Genomic DNA, 24343 nt, shown 5'->3' on the forward strand with positions numbered 1-24343 from the left:
ACGTAAAGTGACTCCACATAAAAAGAAATTCATAGTATCTCTAAATAAAGCATTCTCGCATTTTATCTGGAGAGGATAACGGCCACACATAGGGTTAAAGAAGCTGATGGCTTCTAAAGATAATGGAGGTCTAAACCTCCCAAATGTTAGAGGATACAATATACAGTTAGGTCCAGAAATATTTGGACAGTGACACAATTTTCGCGAGTTGGGCTCTGCATGCCACCACATTGGATTTGAAATGAAACCTCTACAACAGAATTCAAGTGCAGATTGTAACGTTTAATTTGAAGGTTTGAACAAAAATATCTGATAGAAATTGTAGGAATTGTACACATTTCTTTACAAACACTCCACATTTTAGGAGGTCAAAAGTAATTGGACAAATAAACCAAACCCAAACAAAATATTTTTATTTTCAATATTTTGTTGTGAATCCTTTGGAGGCAATCACTGCCTTAAGTCTGGAACCCATGGACATCACCAAACGCTTGGTTTCCTCCTTCTTAATGCTTTGCCAGGCCTTTACAGCCGCAGCCTTCAGGTCTTGCTTGTTTGTGGGTCTTTCCGTCTTAAGTCTGGATTTGAGCAAGTGAAATGCATGCTCAATTGGGTTAAGATCTGGTGATTGACTTGGCCATTGCAGAATGTTCCACTTTTTTGCACTCATGAACTCCTGGGTAGCTTTGGCTGTATGCTTGGGGTCATTGTCCATCTGTACTATGAAGCGCCGTCCGATCAACTTTGCGGCATTTGGCTGAATCTGGGCTGAAAGTATATCCCGGTACACTTCAGAATTCATCCGGCTACTCTTGTCTGCTGTTATGTCATCAATAAACACAAGTGACCCAGTGCCATTGAAAGCCATGCATGCCCATGCCATCACGTTACCTCCACCATGTTTTACAGAGGATGTGGTGTGCCTTGGATCATGTGCCGTTCCCTTTCTTCTCCAAACTTTTTTCTTCCCATCATTCTGGTACAGGTTGATCTTTGTCTCATCTGTCCATAGAATACTTTTCCAGAACTGAGATGGCTTCATGAGGTGTTTTTCAGCAAATTTAACTCTGGCCTGTCTATTTTTGGAATTGATGAATGGTTTGCATCTAGATGTGAACCCTTTGTATTTACTTTCATGGAGTCTTCTCTTTACTGTTGACTTAGAGACAGATACACCTACTTCACTGAGAGTGTTCTGGACTTCAGTTGATGTTGTGAACGGGTTCTTCTTCACCAAAGAAAGTATGCGGCGATCATCCACCACTGTTGTCATCCGTGGACGCCCAGGCCTTTTTGAGTTCCCAAGCTCACCAGTCAATTCCTTTTTTCTCAGAATGTACCCGACTGTTGATTTTGCTACTCCAAGCATGTCTGCTATCTCTCTGATGGATTTTTTTTTTTTTTTCAGCCTCAGGATGTTCTGCTTCACCTCAATTGAGAGTTCCTTAGACCGCATGTTGTCTGGTCACAGCAACAGCTTCCAAATGCAAAACCACACACCTGTAATCAACCCCAGACCTTTTAACTACTTCATTGATTACAGGTTAATGAGGGAGACGCCTTCAGAGTTAATTGCAGCCCTTAGAGTCCCTTGTCCAATTACTTTTGGTCTCTTGAAAAAGAGGAGGCTATGCATTACAGAGCTATGATTCCTAAACCCTTTCTCCGATTTGGATGTGAAAACTCTCATATTGCAGCTGGGAGTGTGCACTTTCAGCCCATATTATATATATAATTGTATTTCTGAACATGTTTTTGAAAACAGCTAAAATAACAAAACTTGTGTCACTGTCCAAATATTTCTGGACCTAACTGTAGCATGCGTGCCGCCCCGATGTTAGTCGGGCTGCTCGGATCCGGGATCGTGGCTCGAGGGGGGTCCGGACCCAGCTTGGGGGACTCTTTGATCCGTATAAAGAGGGTATTTACAGGGGATAGGTTTGTGACACCACCTGCGGGTTGCGGTAATGGGAGTACCGCCGCTGCTGTAAGGAGTACCGGGACAGATGGGGTGAAACAGCCAGATGTCAGTCCCTCCGCAGGTAAGGAAGGCCCCGGGCTCAGTGTGTTGGTAGTTGTTTGGGAGAGCAGGATCCAGGGGACCAGGGTACTCACTGTGGGTAGTCGTGGGGCTGGATGAGGTCTGTAAAGGAGACACACACGCTGCAGGCAAACCAAAGTCTGAGTGCCGCTGCGGGGAGCCCGTCCAAGTACTCGGTCCCACCGGTGTCACCTAGCAGTCCGGAGCCTGCCTCCGTGCACAGTTTCGTGTCCATGAGGGTCCCTATAGCTTGAAGCTGTACTGTCCCGTTCTTCAGTTTTTTTAAGTGAAGTCTTGCTCCTAAGGAACTTGGGACTTCAGTGGGTTGCTTTTTCTGGAAAGCCCTGTCCCCCGCGGTGTGCTGATGCCCTCAGTCTCTGAGCTCTGGGAAGGTCCCTGAAGGTCCCCTTCCTCTGCAGGTTAATTGTCAGGACGTTGAATCGGCTCCTGTACCCCGTCGTGCTCGGTACCGGTCAGCTCTGTGGGTCCCTCTCTGGTGCCTATAGTCCCTCCTAGACCGTGTCTGTCGCACCCCAGACCGACATCCCTGAAACCGGTCACCGACTCCTCTGGTCCCGGACCACTGTCTGCAACCCAACCTCGATCTTTCTAGCTCCTCAGGAGCTAACACTCCAGCTCCTCTCATTTTGAGGGCTCTCTCTAAACTCACTTCATCCCTCCTACCGATCTGCCTGACCCCTAGGTGGGTGGCCGTGTTGCAGCTAGACCAACCCACTGGTGTGTCTGACAAGTCATGATGGGAGGTGTTGGTTGGCGTTTGTGGTGCTGATGGAGGTGATACCGGTTTCTGGGAACTTGGAACCATGGGGGGGGGTAGGTCCTGCACCCTGGGGAAAAGGATGCAGTTCCCTGTAGCACCCTGATGTATTCAGGGGCGCTACACATGCCTAACTAAATATTTGATAGATTGGATCCAAGGCTCCAGACAGCACGCGGCAATAGCCTTTGAAAGGGACTATGCACAACCCTGGGACCTTTTGGCTCTGTTACACTCGGCGTTACCTCCTCAATTCAAACACTCGTCCCTGTTTAGAGACACTATAGCAACGTGGAAGATAGTAAGGAAACATTACGAACTCTCACATAGAATCTCTAAATACTTACCTGTCTGGCACAAGCCAGAGTTCTTACAAGGGGTTAGTAACAAACTATTTGAGAAATGGAGAAGGGGATCCGTAATGAATATCATTTCATACATCCTAGTGAATTGAGGTGGCTAGAAGGGGAGGAATTGAAGGAGAAGTACTGCTTTAAACCTAATCAGATAATTCAATTTGACCAGGTGAAACACAATGTCCTGGACAGTCTGGTGGATATGTCCCAGAAGGCAATCTGTAACAGATTTGACTGCTGGTAAAAAAACTCAGCCCCATCGTGCTCTATATCGTGGCTGTATGGGGCAATCAGGGATCGGCTCATGGGACAACATCCGGAGGCCTTCTTTAGGTCTTGGCAAAAGCATAAAAAAAAAGCGTTAAATAGTCCAAATCTGGGTGGAAAGATTAAGGAGGGGTGGGCCCAGCTCCATAAAACAGTCATGAATGTGCTATGGAGGGAAACACAGTTCAGAATAATACACAGAGCAACATATGCGTTCAATTTCCCCGAGACAAAAGCGAAATCAGACCGAATTACACACTGTCCTATGTACAAAGATGAGGCGATGGACCTATTCCATAGGTTGTGAATCTGTTCACATCTACAACCTCTTTGGACTCAAATCACAAAATGTGTTTTTGAAATTTGGAAACTCACAATCCGCTTGACACCTACTTTGGACTTATTTCATAAATGGGGGGATGAGAATGATGAGGGGGGCAGGTTGAAATACCCACCCGCATTACAGCATGTTATTCTGCTATCAGCTAAAAGGGCGATACTTAAAAATTGTCTGTCTCCTAACATCCCATCTTTAGATGATATTATGATTCAGATGAAACACCTACTGGTTTGGAGGGGCTGGATACAGAAAGGGAAAAAGAGAGAATTGGTAAATACTTTAAAAAATGGAAGAACTTCATAATAGCATATTATAGCCCGGAGGAGATAGTACAAATGATGAGACTGTTCCTTGACACAGTTTGGTACCATATGGAAAAATTACGAGGCGCCTTGGGAGGTTTGGAAATGGGAGAATGAGGGGGTTTGGTGGGGTAGAAATGAAAGGAATACAAGGTATATCTTGAAATGCAACGCTTGATGCGCGATGATTTGTGTACAAACTTTAAGCTGTATTGAAGATGTCGAGTCACTGACACTCTTGTCTAAAAATAACAAGGACAATGGATTTCACTATCTTACTGCTGAATTTCTATTTTCAAGTTGTTTTTCTATGTAATGTTTTATTAAAATTAATAAAAATATATTAAAAACAAAAAAAGAAATTCATGAACAGCCTCATTTCAATTTAATTTGTTCACTAGGTTGTAATAAATGTTTGGAGTGTTTTAAGTGACTTAGCCTTTATTTTTCTCCATATGGATTGTGCCTGCTTTTAACATGTTGGTGAGGATATACATACATACTTTATTTTATCTGGAGCACTCTGCTGGTGTTTGTGGATACACAATGGACCACTAATGAATGGCTGTGCACTATGATGAGCTGATGAAATTTTTTGATTCTTTATGTGATGACTAGAATTTATCCTGGATATCTGGCTGGATGTCGGTACCCATATAAGTCTATGGGTAAAAGAATCCGGTGCTTAAAAATGGTGGTAGAAGGGGGATTGGAGCAAGCTCGCTGCACTTACTGAGTCTTCCGCGGTGCTGTAACTGCTTCCCGGCCACTCATTCTACTTCCAGTGCCTCTCATTATCGCTCATCCATATTCATTGCTTTCCCCACCCACTGACATCCCCGCTTCTGTGATTGGTTGGTCAGACGCGACCCCATCCTTTGACAGCATGTCTGTGGGTCTATATTGTGATGTAAAACAAAATAATTAAAAAAAAAAAATTGAGTAGGGTTCCCCCATATTATGATACCCAGCACAGATAAAGCATATGGCTACAGGCTGCAGCCCCCAGCCATGTGCTTATCTTGGCTGTGTATCAAAATAAGAGGGACCACATGCGAATTTTTTTTCACTTAAATAATTTAAAAAACAGCATGCCGTCCCCGAAATTTTGATACCCAGCCATGATAAAGCCTGACAGCTGGAGCTGGTATTCTCAGGCTGGGGAGACCCATGCTTTTTGACCACTTCTCCAGCCTAAAAATAGCAGCGTGCAGCCGCCCAGGATTTTCACATCCATTGGATGCGACAATCCTGGAACATTACTCGGCTCATCCTGAATGCCCTGCTGCAGTGGCAATCTGGGTAATAAGGGGTTAATGACTGATCACAGTTGCCACTAAGCCCTAGATTATGAATGGGAGGTGTCTGAGAACCCCTGTTACTAATCTGTAAGCAAAAAGAAATAAACACAAACACCCAAAAAATCCTTTATTCGAAATAAAATACAAAAAACACCCTCTTCCACCAATTTATTACCCCAAAAACACCCAGGTCCAACATAATCCACACAAAATCCCACGACGATCTGGCTCTGCTACATTACTGAAGGGACAGTGTGCGGGCACACAGCATAACCACCCACTGTGGGCTTCAGGCAGAGAATGAGCTGCATGATGAGCAGTGATGTCACTCAGGGTATTTGCGGTTACAGCTGGAGGTTCCCACGGTCATCCACCTGTGATTGCAGGTAACCTGACCTCAAGTGACCTTAGTAAACTCAATGAGCTCACCTCAGATGATAAGTGGTTAATGACATACCTGCATCTCCTGGCAGGACACCACATTTTTTTTCCCAAGAGATGCAAATTTGGTGATGAAATTTTTACATCAAATTCATGCATCCAATCTACACTTCCTGGCAAAAAACACATCACTACCACATCATACGACATGCGGTAGTGATGCACTTTTTTTTTGCCAGGAGTTGTAGATTGGGTGCAGAATATGCTGTACAAATGTTAGTACCAAATCTGCATCTCTTGACAAAAAACAGTGGTTTTCTGCCAGCAGACGCAGGTCTGTGAACTCAGTCACAGTTTTGCATCAAGTTAGCTGAGGTCAGGTTACCTGTGATCACGGGTGGAGGACTGTGGGAACCTCCAGCTGTGACCACAAATCACCAGAATGATGTCACCGCTAAGTCTTTGCCTGAAGCCCACAGCGGGCAGTCATGTTCTATGGCCACGCACTGTTGCTTCAGATGTAGCAGAGATGGAATTGTTCTGGGACCTCATGTGGATTACGTCACACCTGGGTGTTTTGGGGGTTAAAAAATGGGTGAAAGAGGGTGTTTTTTTTTCTTTGTATTTTATTTGAAATAAAGGATTTTTCCTGTTTGTCTTTATTTTCACTTTTCACTTACAGATTAGTAATGGGGGAGTTTCATAAACCTTCCCTATTACTAATCTAGGGCTTAGTGGCAGCTGTGAGCTATTATTGTGCTGCCCCATGCGAACAGCCGGGTTGCTGCCGCCGCTCGGGTCCAGATCCACGGTGGCTCGAGGGGTCTCCGGACCCTCGGGGTCGAGCGGCCACTCGATTAAAAGAAAGGGGGGAGGTATGTACAGGGGGATTTTGGAAAGTTTGTGACGCCACTCACTGTGCGTGGTAATGTGAGGGACCACCGCTGCCGTTGGGGAGCCCGGTGACGATGGTGTGGCAGCCTGATGTTTAACCCCTCCGTGGGTAGAGGGTTTGTGTCCCGGGGCTCGTTGATGATGGATGGTGTTTGGGTGCCGTTGGGGGATAGGTACAGGGGTTTCCAATGTAATCACTCAGTCCTAGAATAACCACACTGACAGCTTGTAAACCAAAGTTCTGAGCACCACTGTAGTCTGCGGGAAGCACGCCTGGATCCGTGCCCTTGGTGGTGTTGTTGTTGGTCTGTGCCCGATCCCTGCCACCTTAGTCTCGATTGTACCCGTTGGTCTGAAATTCTCTGGGTCCCGCTCACCCGTATGGCTAACGGAGTGAGCTTGCTCTCAGGGTTCACACGTAGGATTTCTTTGGACTGTAGTGGGAAAGTCCTATGCCATCGGTGTGCTAGTACCATGATTTTGGAGCAGGTTGGGGATGACACGTGAAGTATTCACCCCCGTCAGGTAAATTACTGGAACGCGTGAAGCTACTTTCCGGCCTGGGGTCCACATGCTCCGTTGTGCCCTGGCCCCTGCCCGGTGATAGCTCAAGGCCGCCGGCTGCCCTCCTCGGCAGTCCGTGCCCCTTGACACTGTCCCCTGCGACCGGGTTCCAGCTCCTACCAGGCCCAGACCAACATTTGCCACCTAGTACACAGGAGCTCTCCTCCGTGGCTTCTCCTCATGAGAGCCACTTCACCTCCTTTCTCCTTCACTCTCAACTCTCAGCTCTCAACTGTCACTGTCCTCACTTTCTCCTCAGCAACCCCCCATGTGGGCCGCCCTATTCCCTTCAGGCCCCCTGATGGTGTGTCTGGTAGATTCAAGTGGGAAGTGTTCCTAGGATTTTGATTGGACAAGCTGTTAACAACACCAAAGGACTGGGATCCGTTAACCAAGGAGGGTGGATACTGTGCAGAAGGGCAGATTGCACAATACCCTGTGACAACCTGATAGGCCAGGGGATCACAATTCCCCTTGGTTAAAGGTAGCTCGTCCGTGAGCTACAGGATGACAGAGGTCTATTTTGTTTTGCTGGAACTGGAAAGAAAATAAATTAACATGCTTTATTTAATGGGTCCATCCCACACAGGGGAGGTAATGCACTTCACGTTACTAAAACACTACTTTACTTAGAGATCGTCGCCCAACGGTGGGACACTACTGGTTTTAATGGTAACGGAGGCTCAACCTACTCAGTTGCAGCCCCTTCCTGCGACAGTCCAGTCCCAACATCCCGGATCCCAATAACCCGCCACCCAAACAACCTGTTCCCCATGGAAAGCTAAAGTGTCCGTGACCGGGTTAAGGTCCTGAGTGTTGTGATTTTGACGACTTTGGCTGGCACAGGAGGTGCAATTATTATACAAGACACAAGTTTGTGTTGGTCACGTCAGTCCTGTGACTGTGGTCCATTTTTACTTAAAATATATAAAACTGAACGGAGTCCATGTACTGGTGTACACATTTTGACAATTTTTCTAGAAAATCTGGTAACTTTCACTCTTTTCATTTAAAACTGGTTGATTCAGTAACATTTTCTATATGAAAAATAATAAACTGTGGAAAATAGCAAACGAAACACCGATACCTAAAATTCTATGGCATCGCAACTGTTAGTACTGTAACATTTAACACTCTAATAATAGATTGTCGGGTCCCGTAGCCATACTTCTCTGCGGCTACGTGCTACTGACGCCGACACATACCCTTCCTCAAACATCACATGCTTGGTTACCCCAGGGCATACCAGGCCCGCTTTCCGCAATGCCGGGTATAGATAACCATCTCCTCAGGCTGAAGGTTATGCTCCGGGTGGCCCCATGGCAGGTGCTGCGCCACATCCCGTCGAGACACATGCACCCCTGCTGCAAGGCCTGCTTCGCGAATGAACCCCCATCCTTACTCGGGGTCAAACTGCTCCACAAGGCCACGGCACCGTGGCCTTTTCACTTGGGAAGCAGCGCTCCTTATCTGCTCCTTTTCCTCTCGATCACGGGCGGCAAGCTCCCATCGTCTGAATTTACTGTAAACAGTTTGGCTATGGTGGCATAGCGGGGCAATATGACCTCCTCCACCTCACAGTTTAGTACACGCACGGGCACTCTCCCCTTTTGGACATCAACTACCCCTCTGGCTGTGAACACCTTGGGCCAATGTTCTGAGTGTAGGGGTTCTACCACTGCCTGGTAACCCTGTCCCCGGGAGCCTATAGCTGCCCTGCACCATATCAACATTTCACTTCGGGGGGTACTATAAGGGGAGCTGCGTGCATGACCCGTACACCACCTATCTCACCTCCAGAGAGATATACCTGTTGCCGCTGCAGGTTGGCTCAGATCTCACACTGCAGGGCCCTCTGTCGCCCTGCTCCTGCAGTCTCAGACAGCTGTTGAAGCAAAAACAACACATCATACATGCAATTCTCAATGACATTTGTCATCAAAATAATCTTCGGGTTCCGAGCACTAGGGTCATTTTGTACTACAATTAGGCCTTGTCTCACTAATTCTACTCAGCCCACCTTTATGGTCACCTCCTTGAACCCAATTTGAGTCACAGGAAATCCATTGACAGCATAGATCAGGGTTCCCCAACTCCAGTCCTCGAGGGCCGCCAACAGTCCATGTTTTCAGGATTTCCTTAGCATTGCATGGGTATTGGAATCATCAACTGTGCAGGTGATTCAATTATCCCATGTGCAATACTAAGGAAATCCTGAAAACATGCACTGTTGGCGGCCCTTGAGGACTGGAATTGGAGACCCATGGCATAGATGGTCAAACTGTCATCTGGGGGCATCAAGTCATCATCAAGCCAGAACTTCTTATAGAGTACATATGGGATGGTTGTTACCTGGGAGCCAGTGTCTAGAAGTGCAGAGGTGGGGATCCCATCCAATGTAATGGAGACTATGGGCCGACCCTTGACATACCGCTCCCTCCAGTCTGCTGGGCCTTGACAGTTTATTCCTGGGGATTGGCCCTTGGCCCCAGGGGCTGCCCGTTTAAAGGACAGCTTTGTGCGTAGTGGCCGGTCTTGTTACATTTATAACAAACATGTGGATCATACCGGTCGCTGCCTCGTCCTCTGTATGCGGAGGTCCGCTTCCTCATCCAAGGGATGTCCTCTGGGCAATCCGCCAGTTGAATCTATCTTGACGGGGTGGTCTTTGACTTTAGCTGCATGGCTTCTAGGATCCGGGCTACGTCTTTAGTTAGTTGTTGCACTTGAGTAGATAAATCGAATGCTCCACTCCCAATTGCGGCCAAGGGAGTCGCTGCAGGCAGGGCCAGGGCAGAGGGTTTAACTTGTGCCGGGGAGGCCCCAGCTTGCCAAGCCGGGAATGGGGAGTCTGGAGCCTCCGGGGGCTGCAGGGCCTTAATCGCCTATTCTTTCAGGGTAGCAAAGTCCATGTCAGTATGCTCTAGAGCCCACAGCCGGAGCTGTTTGCGGTCCTCCACTGACCCGAGGCCCTGTAGAAACTGCTCCACCAGCATCTTGTTCCCTTCCGGCTCTCCGATGTCGTTGGTCAGCCTCAGGGTCCGCAGCGCTGCTTGTAATTTCAGGGCGTAATCTCGGATGCTATCCTGGGGTAATTGCTTGCAGCTGTAGAATCTCATTCTGAGCTCCGCTTCCGTGCGGGTTTCAAACTCAGCTACCAGTCTCCTGAAGATGGCGGTTACTGACATCCGGTCAGCCTCAGTCCACGTCTTCACTTCCAACTCGGCGGCACCGGTCAACTGCCCCAGTACCACTGATGCCCGCTGCCGTCCATTCAAAGCATACATGTCCAGAACATTGCAGATTTTTTGCTTAAACCCCTGTAGGGCATTGGGTTTGCCGTCATACTGTGGGAGCCAGGCTGCGCCCGGTACATATGGCAAGGTTACGGGCATGATGGGGACAACTGCCTCCACTCCCGCCGTCACCGCTCGTGCGGCCGGAGAGGCAAAGGAAGCGCCGCCACATTCCCATCATCCGGAGCCGACATCTCTGTGCGTCCCCTCGGTCTTTTCGCAGCACTTGCTCACTGACCGTGGCCCTCTGGGAACTTCCGGTTCCGGCCTCTTCAGGATGACGAGGGGCGGGGCTTAATCTTCGCGCACTTTCTCGGAGAAGACGGGGTTTTGGAGCGAAAAAATGGCAGAAAATGGCGGAATTTGGTGGGAAACAGAATTTTCACTCGCGGTCTTCGGCTTTCAAGGCGCACGACACCCAAGTAAGTGGGTCCTGCTCGTATCCTATTAGTGATGCCAGGTTTCTCGAGGTGTACCGCCCCCGTGCGAGCAGCCGGGTTGCTGCTGCCGCTCGGGTCCGAATCCGTGGTGGCTCGAGGGGTCTCCGAACGTGGGGGTTGCAAGGCCTCTCAATTAAAAGAAAGGGAGGAGATATATACAGGGGGATTTTGGAAAGTTTGTGATGCCACCCACGGTGCGTGGTAATGTGAGGGACCACCGCTGCCGTTGGGGAGCCCGGTGATGATGGTGTGGCAGCCTGATGTTTAACCCCTCCGTGGGTAAGGGGTTTGTGTCCCGGGGCTCGTTGATGATGGATGGTGTTTGGGTGCCGTTGGGGGATAGGTACAGGGGCTTCCAATGTAATCACTCAGTCCTAGAATAACCACACCGACAGCTTGTAAACCAAAGTTCTGAGCACCACTGTAGTCTGCGGGAAGCACGCCTGGATCCATGCCCTTGGTGTTTTTGTTGGTCTGTGGCCCTATCCCTGCCACCTTAGTCTCGATTGGACCCGTTGGTCTGAAACTCTCCGGGTCCCGCTCACCCGTATGGCTAACGGAGTAAGCTTGCTCTCAGGGTTCACGCGTCGGATTTCTTTGGACTGTAGTGGGAAAGTCTTATCCCATCGGTGCGCTAGTACCCCGATTTTGGAGCGGGTTGGGGATGACACTTGAAGTCTTCACCCCCGTCGGGTAAATTACCGGAACGCATGAAGCAACTTTCCGGCCTGGGGTCCACGTACCCCGTTGTGCCCTGGCCCCTGCCCGGTGATAGCTCAAGGCCGTCGGCTGCCCTCCTCGGCAGTCCGTGGCCCTTGACACTGTCCCCTGCGATCGGGTTTCAACTCCTACCAGGCCTAGACCAACATCTGCCACCTAGTACACAGGAGCTCTCCTCCGTGGCCTCTCCTCACGAGAGCCAATTCCCCCAAACTCCCCCATCCTCTTATGGGGAATCGGGGGTTAATCATGGGAAGGGTTAATTAACTAATTAAGAATCAACTCCTGGGAGTGGATTTATCTGTGCATTACAAGTGTCTTTGTGTGTGTATATATATATATATATATATATATGTATATATATATATATATATATATATATATACACACATTTTATCTTTGTTTTATGCTACCTGAGGAAGAGGGAATATATATGCCCCCAAAACGCGTTGTGCTTATTAATAAACGACCTTTAGCAGAAAATCATCAATCTCCTCTGAGCAGCGCTACCCATTATCATGACCTTCTCTTTTTCTTTGAACTTATTGCATCTCCCTTCAGGAGCTCACGGGGTTGCTGTAGCCACAGCAGACTTTACTAATCCTATTGACGCTTCACCACCGGATTGGTCTGACACTGATAATCCTCCGACCCAGAGCAGGAATTGCAGTGAGACGCCAGTCTGAGAGCACGGTGATTCACATATGTTCTCGGACATCATCTGTGCAAGCAGCGGCACAGATGGGAGTTACTGCGGAGACGCCGGGACAGGATCTGTGACGGTGAACAATGGGGTGCTTCAGAATCCTCTACTAGCAGTGTTTGACAGTGTTGTACCTGGAGTGCAACACTCATAGGTGAGTGTATAAGATACACTTTTCATACATAAATTGTTTTTTACTTTTACACACAGGAGCGCCCTCTCTCTCTCTCTTTTTTCAGGTATCATAATATGGGGGGACACTACACCAATTTTTTTTTTATTCATTTTTCACCACAATAGACCTGCAGACACGCTGTCTATCAGGGTCGGAGCACATCTGATTAAAACCAATCACAAATGCGAGGCCTGCCACTGGGCAAGGGAGCCAGTGCATATGGATGAGAAATAACGAGGTGCCCCAGAAGTAGAATTAGCAGCCCAGAAGCAGTTACTGCAGCGCCGGACACTCGGTAAGTATAGCGCGCTTGATTCATTCTTATTTTCTTTATTTTTCCGTTATTTATTTTTTTTTATTACCCATTGTTGCCGGACCCGGATCATTACCTGGATTTCCCTGAGAACTCGGGGCTCAGGCCCGACACTCAGGTATGTTTGAGGCCGCGCAGATCCAGATTTTTACAGTCCGTATCTACCCATCACTAGTGATGACTTTTTAATCCTGATTAAAAAAATTGTTTAAAAGAACAGAGAGTCCTCAGTGGTTGATACCATTTAATGGCTAACTGAAAAGATGGTAATCATTGCAAGCTTTCGAGACTACTCAGGTCTCTTCATCAGGCATGGCATAACACAAATCTCTACTGGCTAACACGGTACAAAGATATATTTTAATCCTGCTTAGAAATGCTACATTTTCACTCAATGTATCACACCACAAGACCAAAAACCAAGCCAGCAGGATCATACCAACTTTTTTTTACACATGTTAAACTGAAGTAATGTTTCAGTAACATTATGGAGGATGAAATTCGGGGTGTATATCAACAGCATAAGGGATCGTTCAGACGACTGCATTATATGTACCTGTGCCGTCGCTGTTAAAATTAGATGGCACATGGACCGGCGTTATTCAATTGGACTGTTCGAATGAGAGTTTTTTAACACGGTGCCCATGTGAAATGAAAATTGCAACATTCACTAGTCCTCAGTTTTTAGGATGAGACTTGCCTAGTCAAGTCTATGATGGCACAAAAAAAATCAATACATATCATCTCTATATTGCATCCATAGATACATAGAAATTGACATATGAAACTATATATTTCTTTATTTACATTTTGAATTCTTGCTCCATAAGCACAGATGCCATATGATGTCATATAGCTGTAAAAAATGGACATAAGGATCATAACATACGGTGGAATACATCCAGAAAAAAACCCTGAATTTTTCATATGCTACACTGAATCCGGCTTAATTTACAGCGTCTATTTATGGTGCAGCTATTCTTCACAGTGTTTAAATGAGATTTCATAAAATCAGTTCTATAACGCCGGAACTGTAATGCACTTCAGATTTATTGTCCCTTTTTGCAGCAGCAAAAATCCAGTATTTTATTACTGAATACAATACCTATTGTAACTGTCAGGACTTTGGAAAAGGAATGTAGGCTCACTATGTAGCGATTGTATGTGAACAGCGCTAAACCGATATTACTCACCCGTCTCAACTGTACCAGGCTCCGACCCATTCCCCTAAGACCTGTGTTCTTATCTGTTCTCCACATCGGGTATTAAAAGTGCCCGGTGTGTCTTTATGACATCATATTCCTTGCCCTCTTAAGGAATATTTGGACACCTGTGTCTTAGCGATAATTTAGAACTGTGTCCAACAGACAAGTGTTTGTACTCTAACATTATACAAGTCCATGGTTCTTGTTATTATCTCCTAAGACTTCTGTGAACTCTACACAATAACCAGTTGTTAGCTCCTCTATTACCCTAATGCCGGCGTCAGACGGTACGATCTATCGTGCGATCGCATGAGCGATTGTACCGACCCCGTCGTTTGTTCGTCACGGGCAATTAGTTGCCCGTGGCGCACAAAGTCGTTTACCCCCGTCACACGCACTTACCTGCTGAGTGACGTCGCTGTGGGCGGCGAACATCCACTTCCTGAAGAGGGAGGGACGTTCAGCGTCACAGCGACATCACACAGCGGCCGCCCAATAGAAACGGAGGGGCGGAGATGAGCGCGATGTAAACATCCCGCCCACCTCCTTCCTTCCGCATAGCCAGCGGGACGTAGGTAAGCTGTGTTCATCGTTCCCGGGGTGTCACACGGAGCGATGTGTGCTGCCTCGGGAACGATAAACAACCGGCGCAGAGAAAAAGAAACGACTTGTTGAAAATGAGCGACGTGTCAACGAGCAACGATAAGGTGAGTATTTTTGCACGTTCACCGTCGCTCGTAGCTGTCACACGCTATGATATATCAAACGATGCCGGATGTGCGTCACTTAGGACATGACCCCGCCGACATATCGCTCGATATATCGTACTGTGTGAGGCCGGCATAAGCCTTTTGAACTCCTAATAGAGCCTGTTCACATTTCCTTAATCTGTGTGCCACTTTATGCCTGGTGTTTTCCTACATCTGTCCAACTACTTCTGTGGCTTCCAGCATGTCCTGCCTTGCCTTATTTGTCTGCCATACAACATAGCCAGTGGTCCATGTCATTGCTGCTTCTTGTGCTTCCCACCCTGCTGTGTCCATGGCTTGGATTTGTGTGTCCACTCTTAACTGCAGCTTCGTGAATCCACCTAACAACAGGGAAGCAGAGGCTAAAAGATTTTGCAATCTTTACCATACAAATTGTGTGTGGAATTCCTAGGTCATGTGGTATTACAAATCTGAAGTCAAGGCTATGAGAACTCATACAATTGCTAACAGATGAAGTCTGGACATGGACAGGCAGTGGTTAGTAAGTCCAAAGATTATTTTTGCATAGAATGAGGTCCTGCAGGCTTAGTTTTTGGCTACTAAATGGGACCATACACTGAGTGACAGTGTGGGTGTTCTGTGCAGGATTAAAAAATTATAAATGATCAGCCATAGGCTAAGGGGTACTTTGCACGCTGCGACATCACTAGCCAATGATAGCGAAGCCGAGCGCGATAGTACCCGCCCCCGTCGCACATGCAATATCTTGTGATAGCTGCCGTAGTGAACAATATCGCTACGGCAACTTCACACGCACTTACCTGCCCTGCGACGTTGCTCTGGCCGGCGACCTGCCTCCTTCCTAAGGGGGCGGGTCGTGCGGCGTCACAGCGATGTCACACGGCAGGTGGCCAATAGAAGCGGAGGGGCGGAGATGAGCGGGACATAAACATCCCACCCACATCCTTCCTTCCGGATAGCCGGTGGAGGCAGGTAAGGAGAAGTTCCTCGCTCCTGCGGCTACATACACAGCGATGTGTGCTGCCGCAGGAACGAGAAACAACATCGTACCTGTCGCTGCAGCGAAATTATGAAAATGAGCGACACTACACAGATCACCGATTTACGACGCTTTTGCGATCATTTATCGGTGCATCTAGGCTTTACACATTGCGACGTCGTTACTGGCGCCGGATGTGCGTCATTTTCGATTTGACCCCGACGACATCGCAGTAGCGATGTCGCAATGTGCAAAGTACCCCTTAGTGTTGATCAGTCGATATAGACCTCTACCTATAAGTATGGAGACTTATCACTATGGAGAAACCTGGGTGGCACCAGAAAGACCAGTAAAGGGACCTTGGCCACATGGAAATACATAGCATTGTGTTATATATACAATGAAGGAAATAATTATTTGATCCCTTGCTGATTTTGTAAGTTTGCCCACTGACAAAGACATGAACAGTCTATAAGTTTAAGGGTAGGTTAATTTTAACAGTGAGAGTGTCATGCCGGCATACTAGGGATGCTGGCATCCCGCTGTACCTTGTGCAGTGTACCTGCTTCCCTCTTCTCTGCCATCCACGTATAAGTGCAGTCCCTGGCTGTTGTTCCCGGTGGATGTCCACGTGATATTCGGCTCTGCTCCCACCTAGGCTGCAGGCTCTGCACATATTGTGTTGGGTTTCCTGCTGTACAGCCTAGGGGCCACACGCGTGCACTTCATCTTTTATAGGGAGATATGGGCACCTTGCTAATGTGTCCTCAGCCTATTGCAGCTATTTAAAGCTCCTCCGCCTTATGGGGGGGCAGAGAATTTTGCATCATTTTTGTACGTGTCTTGATATTTGTTTCCTGAAGGGCTCATGTCTTCTGCTCCTAAGTTAAGTATACTCCCTGAGTCACCTGTTTGAAGCTGGTATCCTGTTTTCAGCCTAGTTAACCATTGTCCTGGGTCTTCAGGTATCTGTGTTTTCAGGGACCGGTGTATCTGGTTACTGGCATTGCCCCCGGACTCCAGCCTGGTCCTGTTTCCTGTATTTGTGTTCATACCATGTGATGTACCCTGATATTTAGCCGTGTGGTTACCCTGATATCCTGCCATGTGATGTACCCGAAGTCCTGCTGTGTTACCTGTTATTCTGCTGTGTGATGTACCCAAAGTCCTTCCATGTCCTATGAATAAAGTCATGTTTTATGTAACCTGAAGGTTGTATGTACCTGCTGTGCTGACATCACTCTGCTGTGGTCCACGCCTGTGCTTGCACTGCCCTGGTGCAGTCCGTGCCTGCTGTACCCGATGTTCGATGTCTGATGACTTCTGCTCGATGTCTGGAGCCTTACCCAATGTCCAGTGTCTTATGACTTCCGCCCGATGTGAATCGTGAAGACCCCAATGGTCTGAATGGAGAGCTCATGGGTATAAGAAGGAAGACTGTCCATTGCCTTGGTAGACTCTTGCTACATGCTACCAATATAGGATCTGCGGATCTGATTGGCAAGCCATAACTGAACCTGGATTATAATACTATATGGACTTCAGCATCTAATGCAAGGATTCGGCTGAGATATCAAAGACTACCTAAGGAAGTAATCCAGCTTGGGACAATCCAGTCACCTGACTAAAGGCTTTGCGGTTCTCAGACAGCTTCCTAAATCTTGCATTATTCTGGAGTAAGTAGCCCTGGAAGCTCTGAGGCTCAGACACTCTAATCCCTGGTGAGCCAGTGGAAGGGTGAAAAACTGTTGCCGGTTACATTTTGTGGTTTTGCTAGTTATGTGCTATATGCTGTTAATTGTTTGGGGATCCAATAAAGTCTTAATATTGTGATTCCCTCACCCTGTGTTGTCTGAGTAGTGTTCCACCCATGGTTAAGGAGGTCGGGCATTCAGTTGGGATGAGCCCTGGGCCATGCTGTCTTTCTAAAGGTGACTGGGCCAGCGGACGAGAGCACCCACTGACCCCCGCGTCTCTACAGCTGTCACTTGTCAACTCAGAGCTTCAGCTCCCTCCATAACTTTTCTATGGGATTAAGATCTGGAGACTGGCTAGGCCACTCCATGATCTTAATGTGCTTCTTTTTAAACCACTCCATTGTTGCCTTGGCTGTACGTTTTGGTCATTGTCATGCTCGAAGACACAGCCAAGGCCCATTTGTAATGTCCAGGCAGAGGAAAGGAAGTTGTTACTATTATTTTACGGTACATGGCTCCATCCATTGTCCCTATGATGCAATCAAGTAGTTCTGTGCCCTTAGCAGAGAAACACTCCCAAAACAATGTTTCCACCTTCATGCATGACAGTGGGGATGGTGTTCTTTGGGTCATAGGTAGCACTTCTCTTCCTCCAAACATGGTGAGTTAAGGCCAAAGAGCTCAATTTTTCACTCATCTGACCACAGCACCTTCTACTAATCACTCTCAGAAACATCCTTCCCGAGCAGTGGGACTTTGCGGGCACTGCAGGATTTTAAGCCATTATGGTGTAATGTGTTACCAATGGTTTTCTTGGCAACAGTGGTAACAGCTGCCTTGAGATCATTAACAAGTTCCCCCTTTGTAGTTTTAGGCTGATACTCCACAAGGTGAAATTTTGCAAGGTGTCCCAGATCGATGTCGATTGACACTGATTTTGTATTTCTTCCATTTTCTTACTATTGCACCAACAGTTCTCCTCTGCTCACCCAGCATCTTACTTACCGTTTTGGAGCCCATTCCAGCCTTGTGCAGGTCTATGATCTCGTCCCTGACATCCTTAGGAAGCTCTTTGGTCTTGCCCATGTTGTAGAGGTTAGAGTTTGACAGATTAAGGGTACTTTCACACTTGCGTTCAGCGGAGTCCGTCACTATGGAGAATAGCGCAGTCCGCTAACGCACTGCGCTATTCTCCATAGACTTGTATGGACGACGCACTGTAACGCAAGAGTCAGCGTTGCATCCGCTGGACGACGCAGCGTCGTTATTGTGACGCTGCGCCGGGCGGGAGGAACGCAGCATGTACCTTTTTTTGAGCAGCGCAATCCGTTGGATTTCACTGCGCATGCCATCTCTGGCTCCCTGCACCCGTAACCAAGGTAAATATCAGGTAACTGTGGCGCCCCTGTAGTTAGGCGCAACAGGGGAATGCAGCACCTTAACATCAAGATGCAGCGCTCTTTGGTCACAGGTGAAAGAGAGAAGAAATGCAGAGTCTTATATTAGATTGAGTAACATTGACTCAGCAGCCCCTACCTTCATATTCCTGGGACTGTTTATATAGTAGGTCCATAGGGAGTAGAGCCTGGCTGAGCGTGAGACGCAACGTGGTTGCCAGGACGACTGAGTGACAGTTGGTCAGTTAACAGACAGTCAGAAAGGAGTGACAAGAAGAGACAAGAGTAAATTAATGACTGAAAGAAGGGCTAGAAATAACATAGGCCCGACGTCCTGAGCGAGGGTACCCCAAAAGAAAAGAAAGACACAGGAAAAGGGGTAACCCAGACGGAAAGAGAACACTTTATGTCTGGCGAGAGCCGGCTGAAGAGTTCAGGTCGACACCGGTATAACAGAACTGAGGAGGTTTGTCAGGTTTATCCCCAAACCATTGACTGGGATCCTAAATAAGAGGAGTCCTGGTACCCATCAAGAGTCTGACTACTAACCCCAAGCCGAGTTCACGACGCTGTTGCGGGATAGATAAAGAAATCATGCAGCATCAGACCCCTGGGAAAACCAGTGACGAGACTAACGAGTGGGTTAAAGAGGGAGTCACAGAGCCCTCAGAGCAGAGACAGAGAAAGAGACATAGAAAGGTTACCTCACAGAGAGACTCGGTCATTAAATCTCCTCCGAAATTTGTGACCATTGGCCTTCTTGTAACCGAACTGTTTCTGCTGTGTACTGTGCAAAACAAACCAGATGCCAGTAAAAAGGACTTCTTTAAGCTGATGTGGACTCGGTGTGTCGTCTCTCCGCCATTCGACAAGACCCTGGGACGTCAGAGAAGAAGGCAGCCATCACCGCTCGGTTGCATCCCTCCTGGTCAGTGACCCGTCGCCCTGAGGTAAAATAGCTCCACCTGTGGGGAGCTGAGAGATCTTTAGCTGCCGTCACCATCGCCTCAGAGTCGGCCGCAGGCAGCGCTGGTGCATCCCGCTTACCAGACACCACAGGTGGCGTCACGTATATCCCCAAAATCATCCCTGTACCCCATTCCACAGCCACAGAGTGAGCGCCCAGGGCACGAAGCCGGGACCAACCACCTGTGATAACCCCATCGAGAGTAAAGTATCCGTAGTCCCGGCACCAGAGTACCCCCCTATCGAAAACCCTGATGGTCGACTCATAACAAAGCAAAGTGCTTTGCCGATATTTACCCTCGCTACGGGTGCAGGGAGCCCGACACTTCCCCGCTTGACTCCGACCCTCCCGCACTCCACTCCGCATGTATGTACATACACACATGAACACACACACACACACACATACATATACATACACACACGCACACTCACCTGTCCTCAGCATCATGGCCCCGCTCGGCTCCACCCACTCCTCACTCCGCCCCCGCACACATTCTCGGCGGCCGAGCGATCAGCTGATCACCCGGCGGCCGGCTACTGGGAGCGATCAGCTGATCACCCGGCGGCCGCCTACGGGGAGCGATCAGCTGATCACCTGGCGACCGGCTGCTGTGAGCGATCAGCTGATCACCCAGCGGTCGGCTACTGGGAGCGATCAGCTGATCACCCGGCGGCCGGCTATGGGGAGCGATCAGCTGATCACCCGGCGAATGGCTGCTGTGAGCGATCAGCTAATCACCCGGCGGCCGGCTACTGGGAGCGATCAGCTGATCCCCCGGCGGCCGGCTACTGGGAGCGATCAGCTGATCACCCAGCGACTGGCTGCTGTGAGCGATCAGCTGATCACCCGGCGGCCGGCTACTGGGAGCGATCAGCTGATCACCCGGCGGCCGGCTACTGGGAGCGATCAGCTGATCACCCGGCGACTGGCTGCTGTGAGCGATCAGCTGATCGTTCACATTAGTCTGCCGCCGGTAAACTGTAAAAAAAAAAAAAAAAATCAAAACGGATTCCGTTGTTTTGCAGCATCCGTTGCATCCGTTGTGCCACTATATGCAACACATCCGTTGCATCCGTCACACAACGCAATGCAACGGATACCGTTCAACGCAAGTGTGAAACAAGCCTAATTGAGTATGTGGACAGGAGTCTTTTATACAGGTGACAATATAAGACAACTATCTTTAATGCAGGTAACGAGTTGATTAGGAGCGTCTAAGTAGTCTAGGAGCCAGAACTCTTAGGCTAAGTTCACACACTGCGTTTTTTTGGCGCTGCGTTTTTGTGCGTTTTTGGCCGCTAAAAAACGCACAAAAACGCACCTGCGTTTTTGTGCGTTTTTACCGCGATTTGGTGCGTTTTTGGCTGCGTCTTGCTGCGTTTTTCCAATGCATTGCATGGGCGGAAAACGCAGGAAAACGCAGGAAAGAATTGACATGTCCTTTTTTTTTTCAAGCTCAAAAATGCAGCTTAAAAAAACAATTGTGTGCGGATAGCAAAAATGAAAACTCATAGACTTTGCTGGGGAAGCAAAGTCATGCAGTTTTGAGGCCAAAAACGCACCCGAAAAACGCGCAAAAACGCCGCGAAAAAGGCACTGTGCGCACATAGCCAAAGGTTGGTAGGGGATGAAATACTTATTCTCTCTGCAAAATGCAAATAAATTTATATAATTTATACAATGTGATTTTCTAGATTTTATTTTGGATATTCTCTCACTGATAATATTAGCCTACCCTTAAAATTATAGACTGTTCATGTCTTTGTCAGTGGGCAAACTTACAAAATCAGCAAGGGATCACATAATTATTTCCTCACTGTATCTCTTAGCTCTATAAACAAAAGCTAAATGGTGTTAAAAGGTGTTTGCTTCTAACAATCCACAAGACAAACTGCAATGAGGAAGAGAAAAAATAAGAGATATGGTTAGTTTCTTATTTTGTTCTCAGACAACCAGAATAAAACTTCAGATTGGAGCCAAAAACACTATCAGATCCTGTTATATGTAGTCAGGAAAAATTTCTAAGGTTTATTTGAATCAATGGAGAAAACTACCATAACACACAGTGAAATGGCATGGTGCCACATGCATCAAAAACAGCAGTAGTGTACCGTAAACCAAACAGGAGGTCTTCTATAAAAATGTGTACCTCCAACATTCAAGTGTGATACAGACACTTTTCTAGCAGATAATCTACTTTTTAATTGTGATCTATTTTTATTGTTAAAAACCATGCAGTTATAATGAGTAGTTCTTTGTCTTCTTTTTGCTGGTGAGAAGCTGTGATTATCCGTAGATTTGTCATCTTACCCAGAATAATATACTATAAAGTTGTCCATATGTAATATTTGTTTCAAAATCCAAGACATTTTCTGAACAAAACAAATGAACTAGAAACTTACAGAGACATTTGAGCACAAAGCCATTATGGCTTTCTGGATATAGATGTACTTTAAAAAAAAAAAAAAAGTCAATTCTAATAACAAAATTATGATCTTCTATTCCACTGAGAACCTAAAACTTTACAAGGATCTTGCACTCTTAAGGGTGCTTTACACGCTGTGACAACGCTAACAATATATCGTAGGGGTCACGTCGTTAGTGACGTACATCCGGCGCCGTTAGCGACATCGCAGCGTGTGACACCAATGAGCGACGATCAAAAAGCGCAAAAACGCGAAAAATCGTTGCTCGTTGACACGTCGCACCTTTTCCAAATATTGTTGCTGCTGCAGGTACGATGTTGTTCGTCGTTCCTGCGGCAGCACACATCACTATGTGTGACACCGCAGGAATGACGAACATCTCCTTACCTGCGTCCACCGGCAATGAGGAACGAAGGAGGTGGGCGGCATGTTCCGGCGGCTCATCTCCGCCCCTCCTTTGCTATTGGACGGCTGCCGTGTGACGTCGCTGTGACGCCGCACGAACCGCCCCCTTAGAAAGGAGGCGGTTCACCGGCCAGAGCCACGTCGCAGGGAAGGTAAGTCCGTGTGACAGGTGTTAGCAATGTTGTGCACCACGGGCAGCGATTTGCCCATGATGCACAACCGACGGGGACGGGTACGCTCGCTAGCGATATCGGTACCGATATCGCAGCGTGTAAAGTACCCTTTAAGGTGGCGTCACACACTACAATTTATCTGACGATATGTTGTCGGGGTCACGGATTCCATGACGCACATCCGGCATTGTTAGCGATGTCGTTGCATGTGACACCTACGTGCGACTCCGAATGATCGCAAATAGGTTGAAAATCGTTGATCGTTGACACGTCGTTCACTTTAAAAATATTGTTCATCGTTTGGAATGCAGCAGACATATTGGTACGTTTGACACCCTGAAAACGACGAACAACATCCACACGACCGCCTTGGCCAAACAATATATCGCTGAACGATTTTGCGTCGCTTGTGAGATCGTTACGTGTGACCGCTAATAAACGACCCATGTACGATCTCGGCAAATCGTAACTACGATCTGGGCGTGTCACATCGCTAATGAGATCGTCAGATAAATCGTAGCATGTAACGGGGCCTTTACTGGTGGAAATTTACAGAAATATAATCTTACTGGGAACCTGTCATCTCGAGATATGCTTCAGGCGCCACAGGGTATTACACCACTTTTCAAGAGTAATATCTATACTGGGTCAGGAGGGGGTTAACTTGTCGGTGCCTTCACAAAACACACACAAACAGCAGCAGGTGCTTACTCACAGGGGGTTGGACTAGGGCAGACAGGGTAGCCAGCTATTATGAAGCATGGGATTTCCCCAGTCGCTAGGACAACTCCTGGGGCAGGCACCACATAGGGTAGAAGTAGGAGCAACCAACACACTTAGGCGGGCTTTGCACGTTGCAAAATCGCAAGCCGATGCTGCGATGTCGCAGGCGATAGTCCCCGCCACCGTCGCAGGTACGATATCGTGTGATAGCTGGCGTAGCGAAAATTATCGCTACGCCAGCTTCACATGCACTCACCTGCCCTGCGACCGTCGCTCTGGCCGGCGAACCGCCTCCTTCCTAAGGGGGCGGGTCATGCGGCGTCATAGTGATGTCACATGGCAGGCGGCCAATAGCGGCGGATTGGCGGAGATGAGCAGGATGTAAACATCCCGTCCACCTCCTTCCTTCCGTAGAGACGCCGGCGGCAGGTAAGGTGAAGTTCCTCGCTCCTGCGGCGTAACACACAGCGATGTGTGCTGCCACAGGAACGAGGAACAGCATCGTACCATCGCTGCAGCAAAATTATGGAAAAGTCGGAGCTTGCAACGATGATACGATAACGACGCTTTTGCGCTCATTTATCGTATCATCTAGGATTTACACACTACGACATCGCAAGTGACGCCGGATGTGCACCTGCGATGTCGTAGTGTGCAAAGCCGCCCTTAGAGCAGAACCTTCCTGGGCACAGCTTGGGATCACACCTAGCACTGACAACTGGAGTTAGTGTTTCTCTCTCTTCGCGGGCCCGTGGCTTGGAGCAGG

This window comes from Anomaloglossus baeobatrachus, chromosome 6 (assembly GCF_048569485.1).
Source record: "Anomaloglossus baeobatrachus isolate aAnoBae1 chromosome 6, aAnoBae1.hap1, whole genome shotgun sequence".
Classification (NCBI taxonomy): Eukaryota; Metazoa; Chordata; class Amphibia; order Anura; family Aromobatidae; genus Anomaloglossus; species Anomaloglossus baeobatrachus.